At 55.1% G+C, this 13,843-nt stretch overlaps 1 long non-coding RNA gene across 28 annotated transcripts in view; it reads right to left on the bottom strand.

Annotated features, from left to right (window-relative positions):
• LOC132251463 (uncharacterized) overlaps positions 1–9,025 on the bottom strand; it is a 31,669-nt gene extending 22,644 nt beyond the window's left edge. For 4 of the 28 annotated variants that reach the window (XR_009463579.1, XR_009463587.1, XR_009463585.1 and 1 more), the window contains exons 1-11: positions 6,603–9,021; positions 6,409–6,498; positions 6,119–6,226; positions 3,425–3,574; positions 3,009–3,094; positions 2,170–2,322; positions 1,975–2,058; positions 1,672–1,803; positions 1,231–1,313; positions 425–588; positions 239–338 (exon numbers count right to left, since the gene is read on the bottom strand). This is a non-coding gene — a long non-coding RNA (uncharacterized LOC132251463). Of the gene's footprint in view, positions 1–238; positions 339–424; positions 589–1,230; positions 1,314–1,671; positions 1,804–1,974; positions 2,059–2,169; positions 2,323–3,008; positions 3,095–3,213; positions 3,313–3,400; positions 3,575–6,118; positions 6,227–6,408; positions 6,499–6,602 lie in introns of all 28 variants that reach the window. The other 24 variants (XR_009463581.1, XR_009463583.1, XR_009463592.1 and 21 more) reach the window with 20 other exon arrangements.
• Positions 9,026–13,843: the final 4,818 nt, after the last annotated feature.

The raw sequence follows: 13,843 nt of genomic DNA, 5'->3' as shown, positions 1-13,843 counted from the left end.
ACGAACAAAACCTCATCAGCGCACCGAGGGACTGCAAGGGCACCGACTCGGAGATAAGGGACGTTCCCCTCTCCAAACCCCCAGCAGACATCCAGCCCTGCTATCCACTAACTCTGCTCACAAAGGCATGCCTGTGGCCAGCCTGAGGTGCATATTCACAGGCAATCAAGGACTCAGCTAACCTACACAGGGGACAGCCACCACAGGAGAGCCCTCATCTCCTATAGGCAGGACTCACCACACCCAGCCACAATCATGCTGCTCCTTATCCAGGTGTCCTCACAGCAGGAAGTGGGAGCAGAGATGCACCGCCTGCGAAGCTACACACACAAAACCTCCTAGAAACATGAAAGAACAAGTGTGGAAGAAGTGGTCAGGCAGGAAGACAAACACATCACACTGTTGCAAGACAGCTCAGACCCACCCCAGGAGTCCAGCCAGGTCATGCCACAGGAGAAGAGGCCTCACATCACGCAAGTCAGGAAGTCATGACAAGGCTGCCCATTTCCTCATGCACCATCTCTGGGACTCTTCACTTCATCTTCACAGTGTCTGCTTCACAGCCCTCAAGCCTTCAGAAGATGGCTCCTCCACACACATACAGAGACAAAGAAAAGACAATTGCCACTATCAACAACAAAGAGGCCTCACCGCACTGGGGACAGTGGCCCCTCCCTGCCAAGACCCCACGGGCACCTTTTTATTTTTATTTTTTTTAAACCACCACCCCCCATAGCTGTGAGGGTGCAGACAGAGCGCTCTCAGGCCTTTCCCCTACCAAGCGAAGGAAGCAATTTAGATGTGCAAACACAGGTCTGCTGCCAACTCTGGGAAGAGCAGACAAAGGCTGCAGCAACTTTGAAGACAATAAGACAAACAGAAAGGCACACAGACACAGGACAAGCTGTTCCCAGCACTGGTGGCAGAGCCTGTGGCAATACAAACAGCTAGGCAGTAACTCAGACAAAACACTTGCGGCCCAGCACAACCTGAACAGGGCCAGACACCAGCACCCATATATTGGAGCTAACCCAGCTGAAGGACCCAAAACAACTAGTGGCAGGGGCTGGCAGGGATGCTCAAGCCTCATGTAGAGCCAGATGAGGGACCCCTGACCACAGCATGCCACCACGAAGGAGGAAGGGAACCTCAAACCCCACAACTCCCTGCCTCAGCCTTCCCACCACACCCAGACAACCCCTCCCCCCCCCCTTCCCAAACACAAAACACCTTCTAGCATCCTGATCCTCTGGCTCCATTACCACTGCTCTGCTCCAGTGTCCTCACCCTTTCCTTCCACACACGCCAGGACCCTCAAGAGAACAGAGAAGAAGCATTCACCACAAGCAAAAGAACAAAACACGGGACAAGGGAACCGCTGGGAAAATTCCCACCCCACACATGCAGCCAAGGGAGCACCTCGACACACTGCACAGGGTAGGCAGACAGCAGGGGGAGGGCCTCAGCCCTGAAAGCCAGCACCCGCCACAGCCGGCATCGCGCTGCAACACCAGCCGTCACGTGTCCCTGCCTGCCATCCCCCCTTAACTCCAGAGGCACGCACCTGCTGCAGGCACAAAGGAAAAACCCCAACACAAAGAACTACAAAGTGCAAAGCAGAAACAACTACCAGACTCACACAACCCCAGATTACTCCAAGCAAGCTCTTACCAACTACTGGATCTGCCCATGCAGCGCCAACACACCTCACGGCATTCAATTCCTCCTGCTTCCGCCTCCATGGGCACTGCTTGGCTCCACTCCCTGAACCGGCATTCATTTCCCTCCACGCAGGGCAGGATCCTACAAGAGACAAAACAGGCCATTCACCCCAAAAGGCACAAGTGAACAGAAGAAGGGACCACCAAGTACAATTCCCACCCCACCCACCCAGTTCAAAGTTCCCCAAATGGTGCCTGGCCAAGACCCACCCCAGCCATGACAGAAGCCTCAGCCCTTAGAGACAACACTCACCCAAACTGGCATAATTCTGCTCCTTCTCCAGCCCAGCCTTGTCCCCGATTGCCTTCCTCTCTGCACAGGGTACACAGGCACCTCCTGAGGGCACACAGGCAACTTCACTACCAAACAGAAGGGCAAAGGGCAAAGGACAAACAACTGCCCCACCGGAACACAATCCCACACCACTCCAAGTAACATCTTACTCACTGCACGCTCTGCTCATGCACACAACTCCAGCAAAAGGACAGAGGCCTTCCTTCCAAGTGACCCAGAAGTCACCATTGGAGCGCAGTCCCCTGTGTCTTCCACCTCCCAAAACGTTGTGGCTCTAGGTCGCTTTACCTCTACCTCGGCTCGCCTCTGTTCACAGTCCAAACATCAGCATCACCCCAAAACAACAAGCAATTACTACATGGAAGAGCACTCATCTCTCATTGTAGTGAAGTGAAGACCCCTCCCCCCCCCGGCCAGGGCTCCAGAAGCAGCACACTGCCAACCCCCCCAAACAAGGCAGGCAGGGTGCAGTCAAGCCCCTCCCCAAAGCAGGGCATCAATTTAGGTGCCAACATGGCCCTCTTTCCAGATCTGGGAAAAGCAAAGGAAGAATAAAAAGTGCTGCAGTGATTTTAAAAATCAAACTAGAAAGAAACACCAGTGACAAACCCAGAGAGACAGAACAAAGTGCAGTTCCCACAACTGAAAGGAGGCCAGTGGCAGCACAGGCAGGGACACAAGCACCCGCTCCTCTGCCTCAGCACACAAGGCCAAGATCTGCACCCACATGCCAGGGGCAAACCCTGAAACCACCTGTATACTTAAAGACTATTTTCAGCCTTTACAAAAGAACAAGGACTCACAGGCAGCCTAAACCCAACCCAGGCTTACACCACCCAGCTCTGGGGCAACCCAGGAGGCCAAAACCCTGCTGGAAACAAGAAGCTCAAGACACTATCTATCAGACATTAGGGGTTCCCCCCCCCCCACCCCAAAAACCCCAGGGCAAACAATGCTCACCACTCCCCCACACACACTCTAACCACACCCACCTTTAAGCATTGTTTTCCTTCCTCTTCCACCAGCATGGCACAGAACTCCCTGCGTCCCTCTTCCCCCACAAGATGCATACAGGCTTCTGGAAGAAGAGCAGAAACATTGTCAGCCCAAAGAGGGGCTGCAAGGGCACAAAGTCAGAGACGGGGAAAGCTCCTCTCCCATCCTCCAGCACACACATCCAGCCCCCCTACTCGCTACCCGAGCTCTCAAAGGCTTGTCTGCGGCCTCCCGGAGCTGGATAGTCACAGGCACTCAAAACATGATGTATCACAGTAACCACCGTACACACAGCATGACCTGCAAAGATACACACACAACAGCTCCTGGAAACATGAAAGAACAAGTGCACAACAAGTGGTCAGACAGGAAGACAAAGACATCGCACCGCTCCAAGGAAGCTCAAACCCACCGCAGGCTCCACACAGGTGACGTCACAGGGGCAGAGGCCTCACACCACACAAACTGGGAAGTCACGAGACAGCTGCCCATTTCCTCCTCCACCATCTCTGCGGCTCTTCACCTCGTCTTCAGTACCTGAAGCCTTGGCAAGGTGGCTCCTCTGGACACAGACAAAACACAGGAAGACACTTGCCACTGTTAACAACTCAGAGGCCTCACGGCACTGGGGGCAGCAGACCCTCCCTGCCAAGACCCCACAGGTAACATTTTTTTTTTTTTTTTACCCCCCTCCCCCCCGCCCGTAGCGGCAAGGGTGCAGGCACAGCCCTCTCCGGGCTCTCCCCTTGCAAGCAAGGGAAGCAATTTAGATGTGCAAACACAGGTCTCCTGCAAGTTCTGGGAAGAGCAGAGAAAGACTGCAGTGACATGGAAGACAACAAGACAAACAGAAACGCATACAGACACAGGACAAGCCGTTCCCGGCACCAGTGGGAGAGCCTGTGGCAAGACAAGCAGCTAGGCAGACACGCACCATCTTGTTCCAGCGAACCCTGGACAGGGCCAGACACCAGCACTCAAATGTTGGACCAAACCCAGCTCAGAGAGCCAAAATGGCTAGTAGCAGGGACAGGCACAGATACTCAAGCCTCATGTAGAGCCAGATGAGGGACCCCTGCCCAGAGCATGCCACCACAAGAGAGGAGGGAAACTTTGATCTCCACAACACCCTGCCTGAGCCTTCCCATCACACCCAGATGTCACAAGCCAAAGTTGTGGTTTTTGTTTGCGCGTGCTTCAGCAGCGCTAAATTATTTTCCCGCCGATTGTAACTTTCTTTGCATGATAGAGTTCTCTGCTGCGGGAGAGAACTCTGGTGTAACGGGGGATTTCCCGCCAAATTACAGCTTCTTTGCAGGGTGCATTTCTTTTGCATACTAGCGATGCACGTTGCAAAGGAGTTCCCGCCATTTGTATTTGGATTCGCGCCATATTATTGGCCAGTTCCAATGTAGGCACACGTGGCAGCTAGCTATTGGCTTGCTAGCCGTACAAAAGGCTTGGGTAGCTTCCGCCCAAGTCGGAGGACGGAGGAAGAGAGAGAGACTCTGTGTGAAGATCTCCAAGAGCTGCGGACCCGACGCGCCTCCCCTAAGCAGGCAATAGAGGCTTAATAACCGAACCTACGGAGCTTTCGCTTCTAGCCTCTCCCCGTCGCCGATCGCAATCCCAGACGTATCCTGTCATATTGAATGAAATAGTTTGAATGTTTGTAAAGGTTGCCCATTAGCCAGTTTCAGGAAGAAGATAAGATTTATCTCCTTATCTAAGTCATTGTTTTTGTACTACGTGCAAGAGGTCCTGACTTTGTTTAAAGTCTTAATTTGAATTTTATCTTTAGAAGTCTTTTACAAAGACAGCAAATATCCTGAGTTCCAAGAGATCAAACCCCAAGGCCTTTTGACCAGATTGGTAAGAAAAGGGCATTTGCAGTGATATGGAAGTTTCCCAAAGGTAATTTAAAATGCTCAACAAAGGCAAAAGAATCTGTTGAGTAAGATCCGAGCCCAAATTTGGGAGTAGTGACAGGCTTGAGTAGGAGGAGCCCATTGACAGCAGCTCGCTCAATAAAAACTGTAAGTTACTGTCCCAATTTGGAGGTGACTTCACTTGCAGAACAATGAAGGAAGAATCACAAGTGTAGCCCGGATCAGACTGATCACCTGAACCAACCTCTCCGTGAACACGAATCTCTTAGTTCACGCTGAAGCTGCAGAGCGCCCGAAAGGGACTGAAGGAAGGGGACTTAGTCCTATCACTACTGAGCCCAGCTCATTGAATCGTATTGCTGAGGCGAGCCCATTGAACCGTACTACTGAGGCCAACCCATTAAATTGTACTACTGAGGAATGAAACCATATTTTGGTATTTGGCTTCTCGGAATTCTAGGATTGTAAGTACAATATGAAAAATAATAGTATTGATTCAAATTTAACTTTTAGTTGTTTTTGTAACACTAATTCTTATAGTATTGTTTGGGAAGGAAGTGCATTCGGAGCATTGTTTCTGATATATGTAATTATTGTGTTTTTAATGTTTGTGGTGTTTCTTAAGGCTAAGCAGTGTTATATGCGTAGCAAAGAGTTTTAAAATAAAATTGTGTTGTATGAATTAAGTGTGTAATCATTGTGAAATCGTGCAATCAGCTAACTACTCCCCCAGCCAGTGCATCAAAACGAATCAGTAAATTGTGTGGGATTTTCTCTATTCCATAACCCACTAGAGACACATCCCTTTCCTGTAAACTTCGAACCCACGAAGCTTAAGCATCTCCGGGGAACCCTTCGAACCCGCGGAGCCTAAACAACTCCGGGGAACCAAGAAACCGAACCGGACCCGTGGAGCCTAAACAACTCCGTGGGAGCAATCGAATTTGTCATGCTCTTCTAGCGAGGATCTAAGCGGGAGCTGAGCCTGGAAACCTGTCCAGCCTACACCACTACCATCTTTGGGTGTAAGTAAACAATCTTTTCAATCAACCGCTACGCGTTTGTGACTAACTCTAGCTCGCCGCCTGCTCTCTCCAACCCCGCGTGCCTGGGCTGCTGGCCACAGCCCCCGTGCGCGAAAGACGGGCCGCAGATCGCCCCTCCCGACCCGCACGTGGCGGCGGGAGCAGGGCCCGGCCCACACACCAGACACCCACCATCCCAAACACGAAACACCTTCTAGCATCCTGATCCTCTGGTTCCGTTACCGCTGCTCTGCTCCCGTCCCTGTGCCCTCACCCTTTCCTTCCAGGAACATCAGGACCCTGGAATACAGAGAACTGGTATTCACCCCAAGTGGAAGAACAAAACACAGTCAAAGGGAACCACTGGGGGAACTGCCACCACACACATCCGTCCAAGGGAGCACCTCAACACATTGCTATGGGCACGCACAGGGTAGGCAGACAGCAGGGGGAAGGCCTCAGCCCCGAGACCCAGCACTCACCACACCTGGCATCAAGCTGCGCTTTCAGTCCTTGTGCGCCGTCAGTCCTCACGCTTGCCATCCCTTTCCCAGATACGATGCAGGCACCTGCTGAGGACGCAAAAGAAAAGCCTCAGCATGAAAAACATCAAAGGGCAAAGCATGAATGTCTGAGTCTAGCAATTAGCCCCACACTGCTCCAAGCAACCCCTTACCAGCTGCAGGATCTCTCCATCCAGAGCTGCAACCCGCAAGAAGCAAATACCTCGCTCCAGGTGATCACATGAGCATGGCTTCGGGCCATCTCCAACTCCTTCCACGCCATACCAGCTCCAGGGCTCTTCACCTCTTCCTCAGCTCTTCTCCACTCAGGACCAGACTTTGATCATCTTGCCAAACATGTCCACACCACCAAAAATGAACAACAGCAATTAACACTTGCGGCGCTATGCGCAGGTCTCACAGCACCAACGGGACAGCACCCCCTCCCTCCCAACCAGGGGTACAACAGCAGCTTGGACTGGCCCTACTAACAAACCGCAGGGGGCTGCAGCTACACCCCTCCCAAGTGAGGGGATCAATTTAAATGCAAACACAACCCCCCTTTCAGTCCTGGGAAGAACAAAGTAACAAGTGCTGCAGTGATTTTTAAGAACAGAAGTACAAAGACAGACACCAGTGACACACCCAGAGAGATGAGACATAAATGCAATTCCCAGCACTGAAAGGAGGCATGTGGCAACAGGTACAGCCAGGCAGAGACCCAATCCTCTGTCCCACCGCAACCTGGAGATCTTTGCACAGACTCAGAGCAACTCTGGGCCAAGCCAGCCCAGCCATACACCACTCATCTCAGAGGCACTCCTAGGTGCCATGGCCCTCCGCTTGAGTAGCCCTGCCCTGGGAGCGTGCAGCTCAGGACACCAACCCAGAGCAGGGACTTCCCAGCCCACCCAGACACCCCCACTCAAAACACCACCCCCGCTTGAGGTAAGTCCACCTTCCATCACGCTACTCCTCCTGCTCTATCCTCCATCACCATGGCATGCCTCCACTTCTTTGCATCCATCTCCAACCCAAAGTCTCTCCACAACACCCAGGATCCTGAAAGAGAAAACAAGCCATGAAGCCCACAGGGTCAATCAAGACCAGACTGAAATCCCTCCCAAACAGCATACACACACATCCAGGCCCCACCACCCAGTGTCTCCAAGCTCCCAGAAGCCATCCCTGTGCCTTGCAACAAACTGACAAATCAAAGACAACCCCACACGGATCCAAGGAAGCTTGCACCTCCCCCAGGCTGTGACCATGTCCCGCTCCAAGGCAGCTAAGGGCACAGGGGCAGAGGCCTCACCACAGGGAATCCAGAAGCACACACCCAGCCTCTTGCTCCCTCCTCTACCCTCCACGAGTCATCAGCTCTAGGTCTCTTCATTACACTTGCTTCTCAGACCCTAGAAACTTTAGCAGAAAGGCCAACCAACCCCCCCACAACCAAAAAAAACCTACAAGCAACTCCACTTCCAGTCTTCACAGCACAGAAGGCAGAAAAACTCCCACCCAAAGTGTTACAGAAGCAGCTCTATTCCACCCCGCACCCCCTCCATAGGAACCAGTCATCCCCTCTATAAGTTTTCCCCTTCCAGAGGCTTATTGTCTGTCCAGAGCGCTCCGATGGGTTCTCTCGGCAGCTAATCACAATGCTTAACGAAACAACCACAGTGCTCTGGAGCCTGCCCACAGATGCACGCAGGCTGGGGGAGGGGGAAGAAGAGAAATCAGGCCCCTCACTGCTTCCCCCCCCACAGCCCTCAGCAGAGCCTGCCAATACGAGCTGCTATGCATTGCACAGCCCCCGAGTCGCAGGGGGCGGGTGCTTCCCTCCGCAGCAGCCGTTTCCCTCAAGGCTGCCCAGGCAGGGTGCTAGCTGCACGGCTGCAGCCCCAGCTCACAGGCTGCACCTGCTGGATCCAATGGTGCACCGGTTTCTGGAAGCCTGGCTGTGCTCCGAGAAGCCCAGGGAGCACAAGAGTGACTCTTGAAATCAAATTACTGCTTTTTTAAATTTTTTAATAAAATTAGTCGTTGTTGTAGATGTTCTCTTTTTAGAATATAACTCGGTATTTTTCTGCTTCTGAGATGACAAAACCCCTTCCTGAAGGGAGTGTTTCCAGGGGGCAAAGAGAGGGACTTCCAGTGGCAAAGGTCAGGGTTATGGGATAGGACTCGCAGCCACAGGACGGCGACCAAGGGGCAGGGCACCGAGCCAGGGGCAGGGCTGCAACAGGTGCCACCACTTGGTGAGTGGCCCTGCACCTGAAATAATTGCTGATGCTGTGTTAAAGTACGCACTCAAAGGGTACCTAAAAATCCTGGACTTCAATAAATACTCTTGGAATAAAAATGTAATTCCTAGCGTTTTGGGGGCTGCAGCTAGTAAACTAGCATTAAACACAGCAGTTAACCCAACCCAGCACAAAGGAGTTTAGGAGCGGCTGACACACAAGGGCAGACGCTCTCCGGGGCCACAGGCAGAAGCAGCCCCGGGCACCGCAGGCCCCTGCTGCAAAACGGCGGCCTGCGAGCGCAGAGCTCAGGACGCCGCCCCACAGCGGGACCGCTCACCCCCACCCCGCAAGAGACGCATTTCTGCCAGGCCCCGAGACCAGCCGGCCACAGCTGGCTCCCGGCATCCGCAGGGTCAAGCCTTCCGCCCCCGCCCCCGGGCCCCAGGCAGGACAGGCCAGGTGAGGCTAGGGCACCTCGGGCCAAGGCCCAGAGCAGGCAGGGGCCGGAGCCCAGGGGAAGCCCCACCCGGCACAGGGGTCACTCCTCGCACCCAGGCCCCGCGGCCCCCTTCTCCTCGGAGACCAGGCACCGCGGCGGAAAGACCCGCCCCGACTCGAGGCAATTAACGCGGGCAATTAACAGCACTCCCAGGCCAGGACTCGGACCGAGGGCAGGTCTCAGCCAACGGCTCCCAAAACACCCCCGGCCCCAGCAAAGCAGGGCCCCAGGCCCCCGAGGGACAGCACCCCGTGGAGCAGCGCGCCCGCGCCCGCCGGGCTGGGAGCAGCGCAGAGAAAACGGCGGTTTAACAACACGAAAACGGGGACGGACAAAGCGCAGGGACACGGGGCAGCGCCGCCCCGGCGCGGGGGACCGGGCACGCCCAGCCCGCACAGGCGGCCCCGCGCCAGGAGCCCGGCGCTCCTCGCAGCACGGCTCCTTCCCCAGCCCCGGCGCGGCGCGGCCCAGCCCAGCCCACACTACTCCCGCCTCCAGCGCCCCTTCCGGTCACGTGCCGCGCCGGCCCGCGCTCGGCTTTTCACGGGACGAGAGCCTCGGGCGGGCAGGGAGACGGCTCCGCACGGGCCGCCGGGCCCCGCCCGCCCAGCGCTGCCCCGCCCCGGCGGCACGAGCCGCACCTCGGCTTCCCGCTGCCGCGCCGGGACCCGAGGGCGGCCCGGCGGATCCCGCCCAGGCTCCCAGGAAGAGCTCCTGGGACCCAACCGCCCCCCGCTCCTGCCGCCCGCCCCGCGCACCCCGGCCTGGCCGCAGGGCAGTGCGCGCTGGGTCTAGCTCTGCCCCCGGGCCGGGCGGAGGGACCAGGACTACAGACTCTGCCCTCCCCACCCGCCAGCGCCGTCCTCAGCACGAGGCAGGGGCCGCTGCCACTCGCGGCACACCCCAGCCTCGGGCAGGTACGCGGTCCCGCAGCTGCCGGACTGCGCGGGCCCCAGGCAGGTCCTACCTGAGAGGAAGCGCTAGCGGGCATCAGGCATCACCGCAGCAGGTGCCGCCTTGTCACGCAGAGCTGCGCAGTCTTGTTCTGTGGCCGTGTGCGACAAGCACTCGTTTCCAGCACCCGTCCTGACCCCGGCTTGGCGCTAATGCCATAGCCCCCAAAACCTCTGCGGGTGAGGCACCTAACCCACTCAACCAAGAAGGAGCACCTGGCCCAGGCCCCACTACCCGGGACACAGCTTTAAACCCAACCCCCAGGTGTTGGCACCTGGCTCCTACCACAAACCTTTGCTTCGGGTGTCTGCAGGACGGGGCGAGCTGGAAGGCAAAGGGGAGAGAAACTGCACCAATTCCAGACCTGCTGCCAGTCAGACCCACCACCTCCCACCCCGCAGGGGAGAACGTGCGTGGTGCTGCACTACTGCTTGGGGGACCTTTGAGGTATGATAGGCAAGCTCAGGCTGCAGCTTGGTCTCCTGCCTCTTAGCTGCCTGGGTGGCCACTGTAGTGGGACCTGCCTTTTGCATTTCAAGGGTAATCATCAAGGGAGCCGTAGCTGCGTTATTTCTGTGCCCGTGTCAGCCTGCGAGGTTCTGAGCGCAGACAGGCCGCAGTCTCCTCGGCCGAGGCCCGGCGGTAGCGAGCTGTTTGTAAGAACACGAAATGGGGGAACTCAGAAACCAAAACGGTACTGTGACACTAAGGAACCAAGCAGCAGTATAGGGAGCCCTTGCTGAGCCTCAACTTTGCCAAAGTGCTTTCAGCAGTGCCATGCCGGAGCCTGTCCTCGACCCGACTGCCTGCAGGACAACCCACCCGCTCCGCCCACAGAAAAAGCGTGGAGAACAGGCCGAGGTGTCCACCGGACCCTTCCCAGCAGGCACAACCTTCCCCATTCGCCCAGTCAACAAGAACTGTGCTCAGCTCAATCCTCGTCCTCAGGTCCAGTGCTGAAGCAGCCTCTGCTTGCTGTACAGGGCCCACGTCCATCTTTATACCCTAGCTCTGGTCACTGTGCCTCCAGGACAGGGGAGGACAGGAAGAGGCTCCCCACTTTCCTCCCTGTTGTCTACACCACCAGCCAAAGGGAGCAGAGAGGTTCCTCTGCAAGAGTTTAAAGGGTCACAGCGAGGTAGAGAGAAACGCTGCAAGGCTGCCTGGGGGCAGGGTAAAGGAACAGGAAGGAGGGAGGGAGGGACTCTCTGAGTCAGGGACCAGGATAGTGGGGGTTCTAGAGTGAAAAAGGGCAAGAACCACTGCTTTAAAAGTTGGCCAGGTAGCAGTGAGAGGGGCTTAAGAAAGGCTGTACCTGTGCTCGTGGAGGGAGGGAGGGAGGGAGACGGCAGCAGGAGCCAAGGTAAGCAACATATAGGACTCAGGCACAGCATTCACCTGGCAAAGCTGTGCAACTCCTGCCACTCCTGGTTTAGGAAAGAGCCCCACGTTCCCCAGCCTGGTTGCGTGGCCTTGTGCTGCTATCGCTGCCCACAAACTTTCTCCTGCCGTCCGCTTCTGAAAATGATGGGGAGCATGCACGAACCCAAGTGTGCTTAGCGCTCCCCTCTCATCTTAGAGCAATCTAGGGAAAAAGCTAAGAAATTATTCCAACGCCTCCCTACTTGGGCACTCCTAGCAACGGCAAGGCCAGACTACCCTACAGATGAGCATCTCACTCTGTGTCGATGCTCTGCTCTGCTCACTTGGAGTTAAGTGCAATCTTTCCTTGCAGGGAAGGGCCGTTCTTTTGCCATTGTGCACCGTTGCTGACGTGACAGGTTGCTCCCCAGCAATCTCCACAGGCTGTGAAAGGACTCAAAAGAAAAAGGCAGGGGCCGAGACCCTGGGGAGGCTGCTTCTGCTGCAGCACAAAGAACAAACAACGCAGTGGCAACAGGCCGCTGGGGATGTCCCTGCTGCTGTCACGATTGGAGTGTGCTGCTCCTTGGTTGAACTGCTACAGGTTAGAACCAGTTTTCTTCACAGGTTGGATCCAGACCGCAGGCCATAGGTTTTTTGACCCCTGTTTTACCAGGCCAACTGTAAGATGGGCATAGACACAGGCAACCTTTGGGGTATGACAGTACCTTTCCTCAGGATGCTGGGAAGGAAGGACTGAAAAAAGGGACTGTGATGCCTAAAACCTTGCTTCTGTCCGTCCAAACCATGCTGTTAGTGCCACACAAGACATCACAAAATTTCTTGCCTCCCCCATGGTTCCTGGACCTTCACAACAACAACATCACCTGCATACTTAAATCATTTTGTTTCTTTCTTCTGTCACCTGTTTGGAAACTTCCTTTCCTTACTGGGACCTGCCAGATTCTTTGTTGGCAAAGTACATGGGAAAACAAATAATAGTAAGTATCAGAACAGGCATAATGTTTGTAGTACTAACATTACTTACTGAAATTTGCTGAATGAAAGATGCAGGTCTCATCCATGCCTCTTCCTTCCATTCCCTCCCCCCTCCCCCAAACTATCCTGCATGGACATACAAGAAATAAGCTCCTGGGGGGGGGGGGGGGGGGGGGTGTCTCAAAAACAGGGTGCAGTCCCACAATTGAAGCCTGTACTACAAGGCTGTTTGCTTTCTTACCACAGTCCAGAAAACCAAGGTGTCACAGCCCACATTTCCCAAGCAGTGCAGGCTGCTTACAAGGGCCTGCCAACTGCTCCAGGCAGGGTCACTGCCAGCGGCGGCTAGCCCAGCCCTGGGGGAGGCAGGGGGAGACCTGGGCAGTCTGGGGTTGCTGAACCCTCACCCAACTTTGACCTCTGACCCCCTGAACCTTCCCTCCCTCCTACCTCTTCCCCCAGGCACTTGGCCAAGAAGCCAAGAATGCCCCTGCCCCCAACCCTGGCCCTTTAACACTGACAGTCAACAGACAAGCAGTGAAGGAAGGACATGTAGCCTCCTCACCCCCAATCACTGACCAATGCAGTAAGACTCTACCATGGGCCCTGCTTTTCTTTTTCGTGTCCTTGTGATAAGGTACATGCAATTCTTGACAGATTTTGTTGGAATCTGACAGGCCACACTCTGAGCGCTTCCATTGCAGCCTTCAACTCGCACTCTGGGCTGTCACCCAGGTATCTTGGCCCCTCTGCCATGCCACTTCCCCTGCTCAGATGGCTCAGGTTTGGACAGGGGATGTGATGTCTCACAGGTATCACCCTGTAAAGCTCAGTGGGGGGAGCAGAACAATTTTGCTTCCCTTCATGAGCGACATTCCTCCAAAGCATTCCTCTGACAGCTGCAGCTCACACATGGCACACCCCATGAATGGCAACACACAGCTGCAAGTCTTCATTGTAAACCCATGACCACACAGGACTTCTGCGGGCACCTCCGTGCATCTCCTTAAACCAGTCCTCCAGCACATATAGGAGACAGGGTGGGTACCCAGGGGAAGCACCAGGGAACAGAAGCACTGGGACACAACAGCTCCTGAAATGAGGAACAAGTAAAGAGGCAGGGAGGTTAAGAAGGTGGTGATGGGAAAGGGGAAGGAAGGCTGCAGGCAGATTCCCCCCTGTGTAGGCTGAGGATATGGTCAGGGCCTGACAGACCACACTGACTATTGCAGACGACGGACCTACCAGAAGCCTAAATTACAAATGACACGTACTTAAGCTGGCATACAATGAATAAGCCATGAGCCTACACTTACATCCCAAGGAACGGCCAAAGAGAGTGGAATAAGAA

Source organism: Alligator mississippiensis, chromosome 7, assembly GCF_030867095.1.
Source record: "Alligator mississippiensis isolate rAllMis1 chromosome 7, rAllMis1, whole genome shotgun sequence".
In the NCBI taxonomy this organism is placed as follows: Eukaryota; Metazoa; Chordata; order Crocodylia; family Alligatoridae; genus Alligator; species Alligator mississippiensis.
Note: the sequence above shows the minus strand (reverse complement) of the source record. Positions and strands in the feature narration are given on the sequence as shown.